The 18,216-nt window shown below is 36.2% G+C and overlaps 1 protein-coding gene across 22 annotated transcripts in view; it reads left to right on the forward strand.

Annotated features, from left to right (window-relative positions):
• Trpm3 (transient receptor potential cation channel subfamily M member 3) overlaps positions 1–18,216 on the forward strand; it is an 814,506-nt gene that overhangs the window by 487,116 nt on the left and 309,174 nt on the right. The gene's annotated exons all lie outside the window — the stretch shown is intronic.

An 18,216-nucleotide genomic window follows, 5' to 3' on the forward strand; every position in this document is an offset into this window, starting at 1 on the left:
CCTAAAACAACATTTGTAGTCTAACAGTTTTCATGGTTCAGGAACCATGGCTCAGGTTTTAGAGGATCCAGGTAGGCCTACTTGGATCCTCTGACTTAACATCTCTTAGAAGACTGCAGTCAAGGTGTTACCTGGAACTGCCAATTCACTTTAAAGCTCTAGTGGGAAATGATGTTCTTCTAAGATCATATGGTTATTGACAAGATTCTGATAGTTAGAAAGAAGCCTCTCTCAATTCCTTGCCCTGTGGTTCTTGCCATATGGCAACACACTGTGTGGTAGCTTGCCTCATCAGAGGAAGAGACAAGAACCTAAGGGAAAGATGGAAGGAAGGAGAGACAGACAGAAAGACAGACATGTTGTAAATGCAGTCACTCCCTGTGCTACCTTCCCTTCAAAAGTCACATATCAATCCCTCCAAATGGGCCACTTAGAGACCATTTAAGTGTGTCATTTTGTTTGGGAAGTAGCAGCCTCCTCTCCCAGATGGAGAAGTGTCAGAGCACCCCGACACTTGTCCCAGCGTATCCTGTCTCTTGGACTGTTCAGACTAGTGGGAGTGGGAGGCCTGGCTAATGCTGACAGTGACAATTTGAGCTTTTCTCTTGGTGAGTGCCACATAGATGAGCTAGCATTTCACTCTACAATGTGAAGGGAGTCAGCAGTTCTTTACAGCTCAGCCTTTGGGCCTCAGCAAAACTGAGGCAGAAAGCACTCTGTTTTATTCTCCTGTTAGCCTTTAATCTAAAGGGAGTGCAGCCCAGAGAAGAAGATTATGGAATTTTATTTAAATGCACAGTGAAAAGCAGAATTTAAACTGGAAGGGAGAGAATAGAACAAACTGGGTACAGAAGTACAATCAGTTGTTTGATGAAGACTAACATAGGCAAAGAATGAAAAGAACACAAGACTGAGACAAATGTACTTGTCAACAAAATCAGTGTGAGAGGCAACCAAACACATTTTTAGGACTAACAAAAGTCAAATTATTGCTAGGAGATTTTAAAGTGAGAAAGAGACACCAAAGGAAAATTTGCTTGGCAACCCTTGTCTGGACATAGTGAGTAGGGTCATTTAGAGTATGCAAACTGTATTTGAAAAGTCTGATAAATATGAATGCCTAATATTGATCTACAACAAACCTTTGTCAGTTTAGAGTAAAATAAGGATAAAACAATAAATATATTAATAAATATAAAAATTTATTTTAAAGTACTTTTCTGGCATAACTTTCCTATTTGTGAGTCTTAATATTTCCTTCTATTTATGAAATAGTATGGAGAGCAGATGCATGATTATTTGTATTGAGAGTTTCATGTTTTTTCCTTCTAAATCTTCAGGGATTTTTTCCAATGAATTCTATTACTTTTTGGCAGTAATGAGTATGAAGCTTTCAGAAAATATAAAGCAGCCAGAATCAATTGTTTTAGTTACATGTTAAGGAGTTCTAGTTATAATTTTGGTGGAGGAGACTTTAAAATGCCAAAATTATTGATATTTTAAGGTCCATCATTTTCCGTTCTTGCTTCTGTTTTCATTAGCACATCTCATTGTTTCATTTTATTTTATTATCACAGCATAAACCTAATAGCCTTATTAAAGCACTGACCCCACCCACTAAGTAATGAAGAAAAATTTATCAAGCACCTTCTGTATACAAGGCACAAAGGCATTATAAGGAGTACAAATATAAACTGGGCACATTTGTTGCCTTCAAGACACTTGCTGTAAAATGCAGAAAAGAACACATTTATTCCCAAAATGGTATCCTATTACACATAAAGCACAAGGGGGAAGTAATTTTTTTAAATGATAGGTGGCCATTATGCTTTCTGTGCAATCACAAAAATGCTGAGCATGGGATAATTAATTATCTATAATAAAATCTTGGATATGATGCCTACATAAGAGAAAGCTAAGTACATTCTTGAAGGTGAATTAAGTGAATCCTGGGAAGGACCATTCTGTATTCCCAACCCCATTTATACAAGGATAGCTATATTGGTTGATAGACTATTGAATACCAAGTTAGACTTTCACAAATAAATACCCATCATGGACATACATAAATAAAAGATAAGGTTGAATATTATAAAGTAATGGACAAAATATTATATGAGTACAGAAGAATGCAAGATTAATTCTGACTGAGGAAAATGATGAGATTGTATTTGAGCTAACCTTCAAAAAGTTATCAAACATACATAAAGAGGTCAGGATGGGTGGGAGGAGGTCCTTCCAGTAGGGACAATCTTCCCACTGGTAAAGTCACCTGCTGAGGCAGGAAATGTTTCTAAAGCAGGACTGTTTGTAGCATCACGTGCCTGGAGAAGGGTAGTGAAAGGTCAGGCTGAAAAAGGAGACACCAAGCAGTTGACTGAGTGCCTTGATTTCCACGCAAGGCATTTGGCATTTGTCTGTTAGCAAATGAGCAGTTATGAAAGAATTTTTCACTGAGTGTGGTAACCTGATGCTTTGGGAAAACAATTCTTGTAGCACGACAGAGGATACAATCAATTGCAAAGGGGAGAGACAAGAAGATGGACAGACACTCCCACTGGGTGTAACCATCCAAAGAGATGAAATGAAGATTCATGTTTGATCATCAGCAACAGAACTGGAAAGGAGTGGGATTGAATTGTGTATGGATTGGATCTCTGATATGATTTTTAGTGTTATATGGAAAATGCTGTATTAGTTCAGGTGAACCAACACGTGCCTACTTCATAGGAAAAGCTTACCTATCTCAGCTTTATGTATTTGTCCCTATTATTTTTATATACGAAAGTAAATATATTTTTTTAAACTCAAAATCCCCAAATCACATCATACCCAAAGCTGACTTGCTGGTTGAGGCATTTTATTTTTACTTCTTTATCCAGTGGGTGCTCCTTTCTGAGCCACCATCCCAGTTGTTCTCATTTTGTCTGCAAAATACCCAACCCTGTCATCTCCTTCATTATTTGAAGACAGATGGTTTTGCTGTACTGCTCTTTATTTTCAAAATAACTTTCTATTTTACTCTGGAGAGATGAGAGAAGGAAATCTACACAGGAAGGAAGAATCACAGGCTCATTCTCATCTCACCCCTAGAACAGAGCAAATGACAGATCCAGAAATGCATGACCAGATAGATCATTGGTCCCAACATAATGGTATTTCAAAACAAAAGCAAGATCCATTTGTCTTGAAATGAAACCGTTATTGTAAATGTACCATTTCCTTCAAGACCAAAAATCATTAAAGTAATATGTCCTAATGACACTTCCATTCCTGAGCATCTAAGTGATTTGAATCTTCCAAAGAAACATTTTAAGTCATTACTATGGATTTTAAGAGCATGGTCTATAACTATTACATAATCCATGCCCTCCTGTCATCACGGGACATGTCTGTTCCACTCCAGCATCTGTCACTATAGTAAGCTTATTTTAACACATGACTTTGTTTTTTATTATGCCTCCAGTGACTAAGCCAATGGTATTTATCAGCCAGTATGGAAGGATGTGATAAAATTATTTTGCCAGGGAGCATGGTAAGGAGTCTGTGCCCTCATTATTTCATTCTTTGCCCTAGCCTTGCCCATAATTGGTAGAACATCTTAGGGCAAGAAGGTCTAGGTATAATCTGTTGCCATCACATGGAGAACAAGAACCTGCGCACTTGGCAAGTTTTATGTTTTCAAGATGCTGGTGCACAAGTCTTAAAAATTTAGATTTAAGGCCAAAAGAATTAATTTGTCCATCAGTCTAGTACAACTTGGTGTTTCTATGCTGGTAATACTAGATATCACAAATACTCCTCTAAAGTAGTTAGTGCTTGAAAATACTGAGCTATTCACTTATTTAAATAATTATTGACAATTAGTGTTTTTCTCTGCTACAGAATGTCTTGCAAATTTTAGCCAGCAGCCATTTTCCCTCTGCTGTTTTGACTGAGGTAAGATGATGGAAACAGATATCTATGAACTCAATGACTTTGCGTGTGTGTGCACGCACGCCCATGTGCACGCTGTACTCTCTCTACACCACTCAGTTGGGGTGTTCATGTGATAAGCATAAAGTCTAGAGGAATAATAATTCTGGCCAACACAATGAAAAAAAGGTCACTACATTTGCACAGAGAGGAGTACTGATTTTTTAAACCCCAATAACTGTGGGAGTGCAGTAAATCATTTCTGGGTGAACCAAATAAAACCATTAGGATGGTTGTGTATGTGGGTGGAATTCAGAGTTCATAATTGTGAATTAAGTCAGAGGAACAAAGCCCTGGAAAGAAAAACTGAATATTATGGAAGATAACTCATTGCAAATTTCAAAAACAATCTGTTTCTTCCATTTTGGGTAGAAGTGGTTTCAGCAGTGTCATCAATGGAGGGGGTAAATGCAAGTCAGACTCTGTTTGTAAGTTGTCCAATTAAATTTTATTTTACAGGAATCCATCTCATGGGTTAGATACCTCTGTATCCCAATGGTTCCTTTGGAAAGGATAGATTGGAAAGGGGAGGTGAAAACTTTTGGTAATGATGTAACTGTACATTATCAAAATTACAGTGACAAATACATGCTTATGCCTGCATGTTAACATTCATCAAATTGTACATGTTAAGTATTTGTAATTTACTTTTATGTCAGTTGTACATCAGTGTAATTGTAAACAAAATGAGAGAAGGCATTGCCAATCTAAAATACCATACACTGTGCCTGCCATAGAGTTGGTTGACAATAATATATTTTACTTCGCTTTTCCTTCCCATCGTTTATCATTTTCTCTGGGCTTTCTCTCCAAGTCTATACTCTCAAACTCTGGGGCAACATCCACTTTGGGTTTTACTGTTGTGGACTGCTACTTTCACTGGGCACTGAGCCCTGTTTTCTAAATACCTGTATTAATTTTATGATAAGCTACCTAAACATGTTTTTATATCCCCACCTGCTATCTACAATTCTAAGCTAAACTAAGAAATTCCAATTTGTTTTAACCAATTAAAGTTGCCTCACTTCATCAAACCTCTGAGGCTGCCACTCACAATATCTCAGGAGAGGTGTTTTCAATTTTTTAATCAAGTGGCAAAATGATTTTCCCCTGAATTCATTAATAATATTTGATCCATGAAAACAATGTTTTATTTTATTTTACAATTTTAACTTTGGGAAACTGTTTAACCTCTAGCAAATATTCTTGACTTTATACCTTTGGAAAGGAAAAACACTAAGTGAGAATTGCAAACTGCCTGAAACACTGAAAACCAATGGAATGGTTCTAAGAGAAGATTACAGTAATACTTTTAAATATTTATTGGCCACTTCTTTTTTGCTTTTTGATTTTCCCTGTCTGCACTGGCCACAAAGACTGACCTCAGATCAACCACTAACTGAGATGAGGATGAGGGAATCCACTTTGATTATTATGAAGTTACAATGAGGGGTGATATTGCTATGCCACAAAAAGAGCTGAAGGGATGAATTAAACCAGTCATATAAGCAAGCGATGAAGACAAAGAGAAGACAGAGTCAAGACATATTTTGAGACTGCAATCAATACAACTAGGCAACTTTTATATGGTGAGAGGGAATGTGAATAACAGAGAGGACCCTATCGACATCCAGGTTTTTAATTTAGTCACTGATAGACTCCCAGTGATGTTCACTAATAGAAAATATAGATGAGATGGGTTTTGGTAGAATCTCATGGGTGCATAGAATCTCATGAGTTCATGTTTGAACATATCAAATTAAAGACATCTTTGAAGCATCAGATTAGAATCACTTTGTAGACTGTTGAATATACAGATACAAAATTTAGAAAAGATCTAGGTTATTTTGGTGTCATCAAATTTAAAATAATAATGAAGGCATGGTTTTGTATAAAAATACCCAGAAAGGGAGTATAGAATGGCATAAATGAGGGGAGCACCTTAAATGGAGCCCTGGGAGAACATTGGTATTTTTAAAGTGGTTTAAAAATATCCTGACCTTGGAAAGGAGACCAACAAAAAATAGTTGGAAGGGTGGAGAAAAATCTAGAGTAGCAACTGATAAAATCCTTCCCAAAGTATGTCCTGTATGGCATGACCTTTATGATCTTATCCCCTCAGTTGGATTCACTGGTAAAAACAAATTTGAGCAATGCTGCATGTTATATTTCTTTATTACATCCTTCCCCATCTGAGGGTCTTCTGTAAGTAAGATTGCATATGTCATCTAGGGATTTCCCAGCATGTTGGACTTCAGAGCATGTAAACCTCATTAAGACTATTGTTCCTGAACCACATCTTAGGAAAGAGCCAAGGAACTGTCAAGGTATGGGGTTTTCAAGGAGAAAGACGTTGCTTTCAATTGCTGCAGGAAAGTCAAGGACAAACTAGGGCTGAAACCCATATATTGAATTTGGCAGAGTTAAGCAACTGTTAAGAATTCAGGCAATAATAGTAATTACCTCATAGGTCTGCTAGAAGGATAAAAATAGTAACTATATATAAACGGCTTACAGAAGTGCCCAGTCCACAGTGAGTGCTCTGAACTAGCCTCTGGTAACTTGTTCATAGCTTGGCAATTTCAGTGGTATGTTGTAGTAGAACTTTTAGAGGCTGAAAAATGAATACAAAGTGATAGCACAATAATAAAGGATTTGTCTTTTCAGGAATACCTTTTTATGTATATTTTTACCAAGTGTAATTCATTTTCAATAAACTCATTAATTAAAATATAGCAAATAAAAAGCACACAAACCTTAAGTATATTGTTCAATAAATTGATACAGAGTGAACACACTCATGCAAATACCAACCAGGTCCAGACAGTTCCCTAAACACCATGCTTGAGCCCCCTCCCAGTCACTGTGCCCTTCTCCCCAGAGATTTTTAATTTTAACAACATGATTAATTTTACTTATTTACCAAGGTTATGAAAAGTAAAATTACATGTTCTTTGGCATCTTATTTATTTTGCTTAATATTATGTTGGTGACAGTCACCCATGTTTTCACATGTACCAGTAGTTTGTTCTTTTTCACTGCTGGATAATATTTCATTATGTAAGCATGCCATAATCATTCATTCATTGATAGAAATTTGTGTCCAATTTGGGCCATTATAAATAATGGTACCATTAGTATTCATACTTATATCTCTTGGTAAAGATCTACATTTATATATTTGCCTAGAAGTAGAGTTGCTAGATCATAGGATATGCATATGTTCAACATAAGTGGACAAGTCTAAGTAGTTTCATCAAATTCACATGAAATTGTAGCAATTTACATTCCACACAGCATTCAGGAGTTTTAGTTTCCCTACCCTCACCAATGCTTTATATTGTGAATCTCTTTAGTTTTAACCATTAGAGTAGGAATGCACGGGCACTCCTTGTGGTTTTAATTTTAATATTTCTGATTAATACTGATATTTCATATCTCCTATGTGTTTATTGGCCAGTTGAACATCCTAAAAGGTCTTCATCCAGTCCTCTGCCAACATTGCCAGTAGATTGTGTATTGCATTCATTATATATGTCTCCCCCGTTAACCCACGGACCTCCCAAACTTGTGGACCTTTGGTCACCTGTTCAGTGGACAGCCCTAGCTGTCAAGGCTGTTATCTCCTTTCCCAACACTGTGGGCTACCTAGGCCTCCCCAGAAGTAGAGGCTGGGCTTCAGCATGGTGTCCTTCATGCCTGCTATGCCTGCAGCCACAGCAATTCTTGTTCCCAGGCCCCAAACTACTACACTCTACAGGGTCTGGCCACTCCCTCCACCTGCCTAGAGGTTCCCTAGAGGCTGCCTGGAAAGGCTAGGTAACCAATTCTAAAAATGTAACTTAATGTCCTGTGTGGAATAGTTTGACAATGAGAAATAGGGGCGAGAAAGAGACCACCATACATATTCTTTTCTTTTCCTCCCTCCTCTTTTTATTTATTTTTTTATTTTTTTTATTTTTTTTTGAGTTAGGTGACTGTCCTGTCAGGAAACTGAGCAATCAGCCATGTGGTTTCCATTTTGATTCTTGTATTAAAATTTTCAGTTAAATATAAGTTCATGTCTTTGATATACTGCAGTCAACTTTTTTTTTTTGCTTGTGAGTCATGCTAAACAATCTTTGCCTACCCTAAAGATGTGAAGATACTTTATAAGCTTCTAGAAGTCTTTTTTTCACATTTTCCATTTATATCAACAGTCTACCTGGGGTTATTGTTTGACAATGTGAGATAGGGATAGCTTTTTTTTTCTGTGTGGATATTCAATTAACACAGCATCACTTATTCTTTACCTACTGCTCTGAAGTGTCATTTCGGCAAGATATTAAGTGTTATGGGTATGGTGTACCCTAATTTATATAGGTCTTTAGTTTATTTCAATACTGTTTGCTTGTCCCCTTGGTTTCCCCTTCTCTCCAGAATCTTGGCTCCATAAGTTTTTGCTACCTTAATATGATAGCTTCCAAAGTCTTTAGAACTTTATACATATATATTTTAAAATCTTTTTTACTCTGAAGTAATATTTCTCCCTCTCTATTTAAATAATTCAGTATTATTTAATTAAATAGTTTATTCTTGTATTTCACAGTTATCATGTTCTATAAAGTCACTGAATACTGAGTTGCTAAATACAAAAGCATTGTTCCTAGAAGAATTATAAGCTTTTGTTCCTGGAGGCTCCTACTCACAACATTGTCCTCAGTGTTCACGATACATAAAATCAATTCACAACATGTTCATATTTAAAGACAACTTATTCAACATACGTTGTTGATTTACTAACATTGAGCATAGAACAGCACTGGAGTTCATGCTCAGAAAAAGAAACTTAGCTAACACATCTTCCCTGAGGCACATCATAGCTGTCTTGCATTTAGGGACACTATACAGCACTTCAGCGCTATTCCTGGTAGGCATTTTAATAACAAAATCACCACCAACAAGCACACTTAGGTGAAAAACTTGGCACTGAATAGACCATGAGACATTTATAGCATGTAGTTGAAACAAGAAGGTAGAGCACACCACATCATCCCACCTCAGCCAGGAACATGCACCTAGTACAACTTGAATTTTTCTGCCACTCTGAACATGTCTGAGAATGACCATAAAAGTGTCATAAGTATTAACTTGGAGAATACAAATACATTTTAGCAAGTAGGCAAAAATCAAACATAAATGATTTGTGAGAAACAAGGATCAATTATATAATTTAAATAAAATTATACAATCTTCAACAAACTGTGCTATAAATTAAGGGATTATAAATCTCGAGAAAAAATAATAAATATATATGACTCTCATATACTAGGTTTGTCCCACTACAGTTTAACTTTTTATTTACCTTAGTTTACTTGACTTTCCTATTCATATCTCAACTTCTTTTTAAAAACATCATTATTTTCCGCTTGGATAAGATTTAAAATCCCCAGGTAAATGCTCTCTCTAGGCTTGGAGGATTTCTCCCCCAAACTTTGAGGAACTTCCCAAACCTTCCTGGTACTTACTTCTGGAACTTGACAAAGAGATGGCACTAACTGAATGTGCCAGTGGTCACTAGCCATCTCCACCTTTGATCTCATTCTCTCTCTGAGTCCAGGCCCACTGAAGGATCACTTACGGTAACTCACTTGACCTCTCTCATAGACTTATCATAGAAATTGAAATTCATTGTCATCAGTGTTCACTATATATAAAATCAACCCATTTTAAGATTTTCTTGTCTTTCTTTTTTTAATACTACCTCATCTCTTTTCTGTGATTTGTAGAAACTTGAAAATCCCCGACTTCTACCTGGGATCCTTTATATATAATAGGAAATGGCTCATGATTCATAAAACTTCTTCCCCCAAATATTAATACAGAAATAAATACTCAGTACAAATCCGGGATCATTCAAGATATCAAGGAAGAACAAAGTCATAATTTTACTTTGTCTTTCTCTTGGCTATTATTGTTTGTTTTCAAGACCAGAAAAGTCAGAGAATTCTCAAACAATAAATGAATTCCTTTTCAGAATCCAGATCCTAAACATGGAAGATCATCATATCTTTGTATTGATCATCCTTTGGGCATATTTATTTGCTATAAAAATATAGCAATTTATTCATTACATTTCTAGTTTTCTGGTTTATAAAGTGTTGCTTCTATTTATGGCTAGAACTCTTGCTGCCTGTTTATGCAGTGCTAGTTTATTCTTCAGAGTAACTACATTTACATTATTGTAATAAACTAGTATAACTGTATAGTTAGAACTAAATAGAAGCCATTTTCTTCAGTTAGTTTCAGTGATATCTGGTGAAGATTCTAATATAGTTGCTTTGGTATCTCCTACACAATGTTAACTGTTGTTGCTCCACCCCTAAACAAAGGTTGAGGAACTTTCAATCAAGTTAATTTGGGAAATGTTGGCTTAAATGAAGTTCAACAGATTTCTTTACTGTAGCTTGTAGAGTATCTCCAGAAGATTGGAATCTGATGCAATCTCAAAATACTTAACTTCAGAACATTTTTAACCAACATCTTACAGGAATATTGTGTTGAAAGACACAGATAGTGGAAATATATCCTAGAATATGATCCACATTACATCTGTAGACTCAGAAATTTAGGTGAAGGAAAACAGATAATCCATGATTGACAGAAGCCAAGACTAATTGTTTTTGGTGCTCTGGAGGTGGCTCTGTAGGATCACTGATATCTCCGTGGGATAACTTGAAACCTGCTAAAACAATTGAGTTTTTGCTTACTTCATTAAACTGCTGTTTATCCACTTCATTAAGCCATATTGTGAATGAATCAGATGTTATGAGATTTAGGGATCATTATAAAGAAAATTTCCCCAGCCATAAGGAAAATTTACATTTTGAATTATAAACAAAAAATTTTTAAAAGATCCTTTCAGATTTTGTTAATATCCAAAGAAACTACTATTTAATGAAAAGACTATCCATTAAAAGCTCTTTTAAAATTTATGTAAGTGAATGAAAGTTCATTTTACCATCTTTGAAAATACTCTAAATAATCACCTTATTTTTTAAACTAATTACACTAAACCAAATTCAGCATCTCCTTGAGGTCTGTCATTTTGTGATTATCAGAGACTTTATGATGCTTAAAGTTAGGCTGGCCCATTAATTTTTGTTGTCCATTCAATCATCCCTAGACTGCCCAGCATGCTCTGCTTTCTGATGTTACTTCCTACTTCCTGTTTGCTCTGAGATCCTTTTTTTATCCTGCCTGTCTTTAGACCCTCCCCCAAGCTGTTTCTATGTGTTGAAGTCTTAGAAACCTCATTAATATACTTGTTAGAGGAGGTAGTGAATTAGTTAGACTGGCCCAGAAGGAGCCCCTGAGTTGGGCTTTTTTACTTAGAAATAAGAAACTTAAATTCTTTTTTGGTTTTCTTTGGTTGTTTTTTTTTTTTTCTAAACTGGGAAAGTATTTGTTAACAAATATTATTATGATTTAAGCTTTTTTTAAATAGATTTGCCCCCAAAGTGAGGCATCTTCATATTTCTATTAGTTGGTTTCAAAAAAACTCTATAAACTTCAAATTTTATAAATCTGTACATTTCAGAGAAAACATTTCTTGTATTCTTCATTATACACAATAAACTCTTAAAAATATTTAAATAAATTCATGCACTATGTACTTTTTATTTACAAAGAATGCTGCTATATGTAGGTACCATTACCAAAACCAAGCAAACTAAACTCCTGCACTCTTGCCTGTTGGTTCTAACAAAATTATATTCTACAGGTGGCATTTAACTCAAATGACTCCTTTTAGGGTTTTATGTTCAGCATTTTGCTGTAACTTTTCCTTTATGACAACTAAACACAAAGGCAAATTTCTTAAAGTTTCCTAAAAAAAAAAAAAAAAAAAAAAAGCCTTCTAAATTGTAATTCCTTGGTGTTACTGGATTTCCTTTCCTTTTCTCCTATAGTATCCTCAAAAGTTTTTTTAACTGTACATAGAGAAAAATTTCCTTTTAAGGGAGACAGAAGCCTCTATGCACACTTTAAAAGGTACAGAATGTGAGCATGGGGTGCCAACGTGGCTTTTCCATACAATGGAGCTAATCCCTACAACCAAACATGTCAGTCATCCGTCTGTGTATTCATGTTCCAACTCTTATTTAAACAGCCAGGAAAATCCAGATCTTTGTTTTAAGTGCAAAGCCCTGCTGATGGGCCAACTTTGTCCAGACCCCCAGCACATTGTCTGTGTTTAGTGACCTGGAAAAAAAAAAGGCCTATTATATCTGAAAATGTTAATGTTTCAACACAGGAAAGGACAGTAAGGTACAAACCAACACGGGGTCATCTTTCCTTTGTACTGGATTTGATTTCTGAATTCCTTCCTGGGAAAGAGTTCCGGCTGTAATTTTTCCCTTGCCAACTAAGTGGATAACATCTTTACATCCTCTATCCGCTTTTGCCTTCTCTTTTACATTTATAGCAAAACACACAATGCCTTGTATTAAAGTATCTTATGTACTGGTGCCAATCCCTCTAGTAGGCTGTGAACCAGAGGTAGGAACAGGGCTATGACTACTTGGCTGTCTATCACAAAAAATGCTCTGAGCTCCTTCGGCAGGTGCTATGATTTGTTATGCAATTCAAGCCAACAACTTTTATTTTTCCTGAAACATCAAGTTCAAGTCACAAATCAGTCATTCATTCATTCACACAGGATACATTAGACATTAGGAACACTGACTAACCTATCAAAGATCCTAGGCATCTACTATAGGACCTGGGACCACTATGTTCTCAAGAATCAAGTGAATACACGAATTTCCTATGTTTTGCTCATCATATCTTCACTTGAAGAGAAACAACAAGAGTTGATATGATTCTTATTCAAATATTAGGTGAAAAAAATAGGAAGGAAAATCAACTTACTAAATTGCCTTATATAGATACATTGTATTTGTCTCTTGTGCAAGATCCAAACTACATTCCAGCCTTATTCTTTCCAAGTGAAAATAAATCACCATCAGAGTAATAAAACAAACCTAACATGTACACAGCCAGTCGTCAGCATTTTTTGAATATGTACAGTGTCAGACACAAGGAAATGAGACATTTGAGGTCTCAAGTACAAGAGGTCAGGCAAAACTCCAACTTTGCTGAGTATGGTGTGTGAATAAATAAAGGGGCATGGCTGGAGTCATTACCAACCCTGCAAGGTGATGCTCATTTGTATTTGGGATAGCTCTGATCCTGCCCTTGCTCTGGGTCATTGCTTATAGGCTGGGTGAATTTAGTACCTTATCAGTTAGACATGTTGAAGAGAAGCAGATTTGGTAAAGGAAAATTACATAAAAATTTCCATGTTGCTGAGTAGATAATCAATGTTGATCCTCAAATTCTGCACAACCTCACTCCCAACCATCAAGGAACAAGAATGTTAGTGCACAAAGCCTGCCTTGTGTGCCCATGTCATCTTATCCTCATTGCAGCAAAGCAAAGTAGGTGACATTTAATAAAAGCATAATGATGAAGAACATCATCAGCTGGTTACACTTCCCAAGACACTTTTCAATATGTGCTCACTTGTCCTTTCATATCTCAAGTTATCCACTGGGGATCAAACCCAGGGCCTCACTCATGCTAAGCAAGTACTTTCCCACTAAGCTACAACCCCGGGCCTTTTGTTGCTTAAGTTTTATCCACAGTTTAATTTCAAATGTATTCATTACATTTATTTTCTGAATATAAAATAAAATTCCTGAGTATGTTCTTTTCACAGTACATTTCAAATTCCATAAAATGTTTTACCACCATGGACACAAAATTGCTAACCAAAGTCACATTTAACTTTCCTTGTTTAAAAAAAAATGTAGAATGTTACATATTAATGTGATTCATACAAAATAAACCATTGAAGGAGAAAGGAGCCTCCTAAAAGAATTTTCTTAGTATTAACAGGTGTGTCAGTCTCCATGGGGAATCCATCTAGCACCCACTATGGAGACCAGGTCCCTTTTATAAAATGCCATAGTAGTTGCATATAACTCGTGCATATGATCCTGTATACTTTAGATCCTGTCTAGATTACCTATATATCTAATATACGTAAATGCTATACAGATAGTTGGATTATTTAAGGAAGAATGACAAAAAATCTGTACATTTAGGGTACAGATGAAATGTTTTTATCATAGTTTTGACCATCAATTGCTTGAATCCATGATTGCAAAACCTGCAGATATGGAGGGCCAACTTTACTTGCCAGTTTTTGGAGTCACCATAAGGGAGATATTGCCAAGGATGATGATTCTTTAGGAATTTTCATATAATATTATACTGTGTCTTAGGACCTCAAAAATTGGGTTGTTTTTTCTTTCTTTCCTCTTTTTTTCTTTCTTCTTTTACCCCCCTCTACTCTGTATTTTAACAAACACACCCAATAACTGTCCCATAGATCTGGTGACATTTAAGTTCCATACCCTGATTTTTCTTTATTTTTCATGCTGTTCTCATTTTAGTTTCTTCCAGATCAGGGAAGCATATAAATAGTAATAAAACAAGGAATAGTGTTGAAATAAGCCAGTCGGTGATTTCCACTGAAGCAATTGGGAAAAAGTTACCCTTTACATCCTAATGGGCATATGATAGAAAATAGTTTAGAAAGCTCTTTATGAACCTCAGAGGCATGTCTTTTATAGTATCTGATGCCCAAATGGAAAATCCTACTCTTACAAGAGTATTCGGACTGCCTGCCCAGGTTATACTGGACAGAGTCTTCCTCTTGACTGGCCTTCTCATCTTATCATCAGTCTGATGAGCCCATGAGTCATTCACCAAAGGTTGATCTGGGCTGGGCCATTGCCATGATTTAGGGCAGAATTAGAAGTCCTGCCTATAGTCATGTTGTGTAGTGACTTTGGCCAGGAGAAAAGTGAGAAGAACATACGCATAAAGGTTGATCCAAATAAACCTACTACTTATAGTTGGAAAGAACTAGAAATTCTTATTAAAAGACATCTATTGCTACTTTGGGATGTTTTGTTTGTTTGTTTGTTTGTTTGTTTTGCTATAACTTACAGAATATGCCTTTTGAAGTAAAGTAATTACTTGGTTGTCTTTTAATTTTAGTAATCTATTTCTACAATGTTCTGTTCCTGTTTTTGCCTTAAATTCCAAATTTTATTATTTTTCTTTTTTTATTTGTTCCTTGATCTGCATTATGTCTTTAAAACTATGACCCATTCTTCTACTTTATCCACTTGATTTTCTAGAAATTTATTTCTTGACCATTAATATGTTCAATTGTATCTCTATCATCAAATTTATGATCACCGTACTAGGAACTTGATGCTTCTTTTTTGATGAGTTTATGTTTTAAGGGATCTTCCAACCCTGAGGTTCTCTTAAATGGTTTTTCTATCCAAGCAAGAAAAAGGTAAAGTGTATTCAGTGATTGGTCTTACATTCTCTACAGAAGTTTTAAAGTAACTGTAATTCTGCAGTAATGTAATTAAATCCAGTCTCAAGTATACGTTCATCCAGTGATTTGTTGATCGATATTTATCCTTCAAACATTTAATGACCTCTCTTTTCAAACATGATGGTAAAAACTATACCCACAGTGATAAAGCAGAAATGGTTCCTAACACAGATGAATTCGGAGTCTACAAAAGACACACAAACAAGCAGATGCCATCCGATGGAATTGTTCCTGTGATCTAAGCAACCTCGTGGGGTGCACCAGGTATACAGCAGTGACTGGTCAGTTCTCCCTGAGGTGCAAGTTAGGAAAACCTTCATAGATAACAATAATTCAGCTGAGTCTTGCAATACAGCAGATTCATATGAAGCCAGGGGAAGAGATAAAAGGAGCAGATGAGGCAAATACAAGAAAAACCAGTGAAGATGGACCTACCCCATACAACAGTTCTGAGACTGCCCAGTCATTCTGTGCCCAAATGTGGGGTGCAAAGGAGTGACAGGGACATATTAGGAGATTAGTATGCCAAGACTGAAAAACTTTCAAGCTGCCATAAGAAGTTTGGATACAAATTCTTAGGCAATGGGACACAACTAAAGAATATGGTGAGATTTGCCAGAAAGACCCTGTGTTAACATATAGTAAAGTGACCTCAGAAATGACAAATCATTTTTCATGGATAAAACAAAGTTTGGTGACAGCTTTATAATCAATTATGGTAGTTCATGTTCCTCTAAAAAACAGACTCTCTCTCTCTACATATTTGGGTTTGGCCTGTTTTCCTGTTCCACTGACACCAACAAGTCCTGCTTCTTTCAAAGAAGTATAAATTTCTGTTTCTCTGAACACATTATATAGGCACTGGCCTTGGCTTCAATTCCTTTCACTGATGGAACTTTATTTCTGTAGTTCAAGCTGCCTGTTGGGAAGAAACTGGCCAGTAAGGTGAGCTTTCCTTCAAAGGTTGCCATCTGAACCATCTTCATTCCCCATAAGCCTTCAAATTCCAGAGAATAGTTCAGTCCAAATTTTATCAGAAGTCTTTGGTATCCTCAGGAGGCTTTCGAACAGGTAGAAGTAGAGGGAAACTGCTGCAGTCTGGCTGGGCACAAAATAACCATAACCGAGCCGCCACACAACCTTGTAGGTTCAAAACACGAACTCCTTTATTCTCCGCACTCCCGCAAACGCCGCGCAGGTGGCCTTCTCTTGGGACATACCACACACCAACTGGAAATCCCTCCTCCAGCACTTTCCCAACCAATGGGAACTCTCAGGGAATCCCCAGGAGAACTTCAAAGAAGCAGGCCAGACGGACAGCAGGGGTCTAATATACACAGCTTAACATAACCGTTATCAGGGGCTGGGGATGTGGCTCAAGCTGTAGCGCGCTCGCCTGACATGCATGCGGCCCAGGTTCGATCCTCAGCACCACATACAAACAAAGATGTTGTGTCCGCTGAAAACTAAAAAATAAATATTAAAATTCTCTCTCTCTCTTTAAAAATAAAAAAAAATAAAAAAAATAACCATTATCATCTCAATGGCTTGCTGGCGTCACCTCTCAACCACTCCATTCTGGCAAAAATGCCATGAGTCATTCGGACTCACAGTGTTTTTATAACGCTATTGTGAGCTATTTGTTCTCTTGAGTCCCTCAATAGGTAGCCTTTCTCAGGGATCTTAGTCAAGCAAGGGGATCCCCAGAGCAAGGCAAGCTCCAGAAATTGAAGTTAATGCTTTATTTTGTCTTGAACTGTTAATTTTCTGGTTTAATGACAACTTCCTAGACAGCGTGGGCCTTGCTGTAATTTACCAGTCTGACCCTCCTTGAACTTCACTGGAAATACTATTAACAAGCAATGAGCTGATACTCTGCAATAAAGAGAATTTTCTTCTAGTTTATCAGCATAATTTAGAAGCCACTGTTTCTTTAATCTTTCAAGCCATTAGTATGCTATGCTTCTTCCCTACACTAAATGAAATTATTTCCTTCTCCCAGTTGGGGACATCTAACTACAGATTTTATCAGTTTCCTAGGAATTTGCCTCTAGAAAAACAATTTTTTCTTCAAAGTTCAGCCTAGATTTTGGAGAATTTTTACAACTGTCCAATATACTCAAAATCTCCAAATGAAATCGCTGGGAAATAAGGGCCTAAGTCTAAAACCCAACTCCCGTCTTTTATACATCTCAGTTTTCTTATCTATCAAAATGATTATTTATAAACTGCTCAGCTTTCAAATGTTCTGTGATTTTAGGCTGTTTTTACACCACTCTGACAATTATAAAACTGCTGTAAACTAGAGAAATTCATTTTAATAAGGCATAAATCTCCTGGTACTAACGTTAGTCCCTACAAATCTCATCATTGTTATTTGTTAGCAGTAATCTTTTAATTAAAATCTGACTAATTCAATCCAAGAGTGATATGCAATGAATGTGATAGGTTTTATTAATAAATGTTAAAATAACTGCACAGTGAACATCAGTTGTGATGAGACTGCTCTATTTTCTGTTTCTTTTGTTACTGAAAGCACTCATTGTCTCTGTTCACAAATGGATTTGCACTCTTTTTGTATTATTATTCACATATACTTTTGAATTCCTTCATCTTCCAGCCTCTGGTTCTTTATATTCTGTGACTGTATCTCATAAAAGAAATTGAAGATAGAGCAGTTATCTGCTTAGCTTGATCACTATAGTCCATCCAGATCCGGGTCTATTCTCAAGGGCTTTTGCTTTTCAACAATCAGTTTAACTAAGTAACTTTGTAAGAGT

This window comes from Urocitellus parryii, chromosome 4 (genome assembly GCF_045843805.1).
Source record: "Urocitellus parryii isolate mUroPar1 chromosome 4, mUroPar1.hap1, whole genome shotgun sequence".
Lineage (NCBI taxonomy): Eukaryota > Metazoa > Chordata > Mammalia > Rodentia > Sciuridae > Urocitellus > Urocitellus parryii.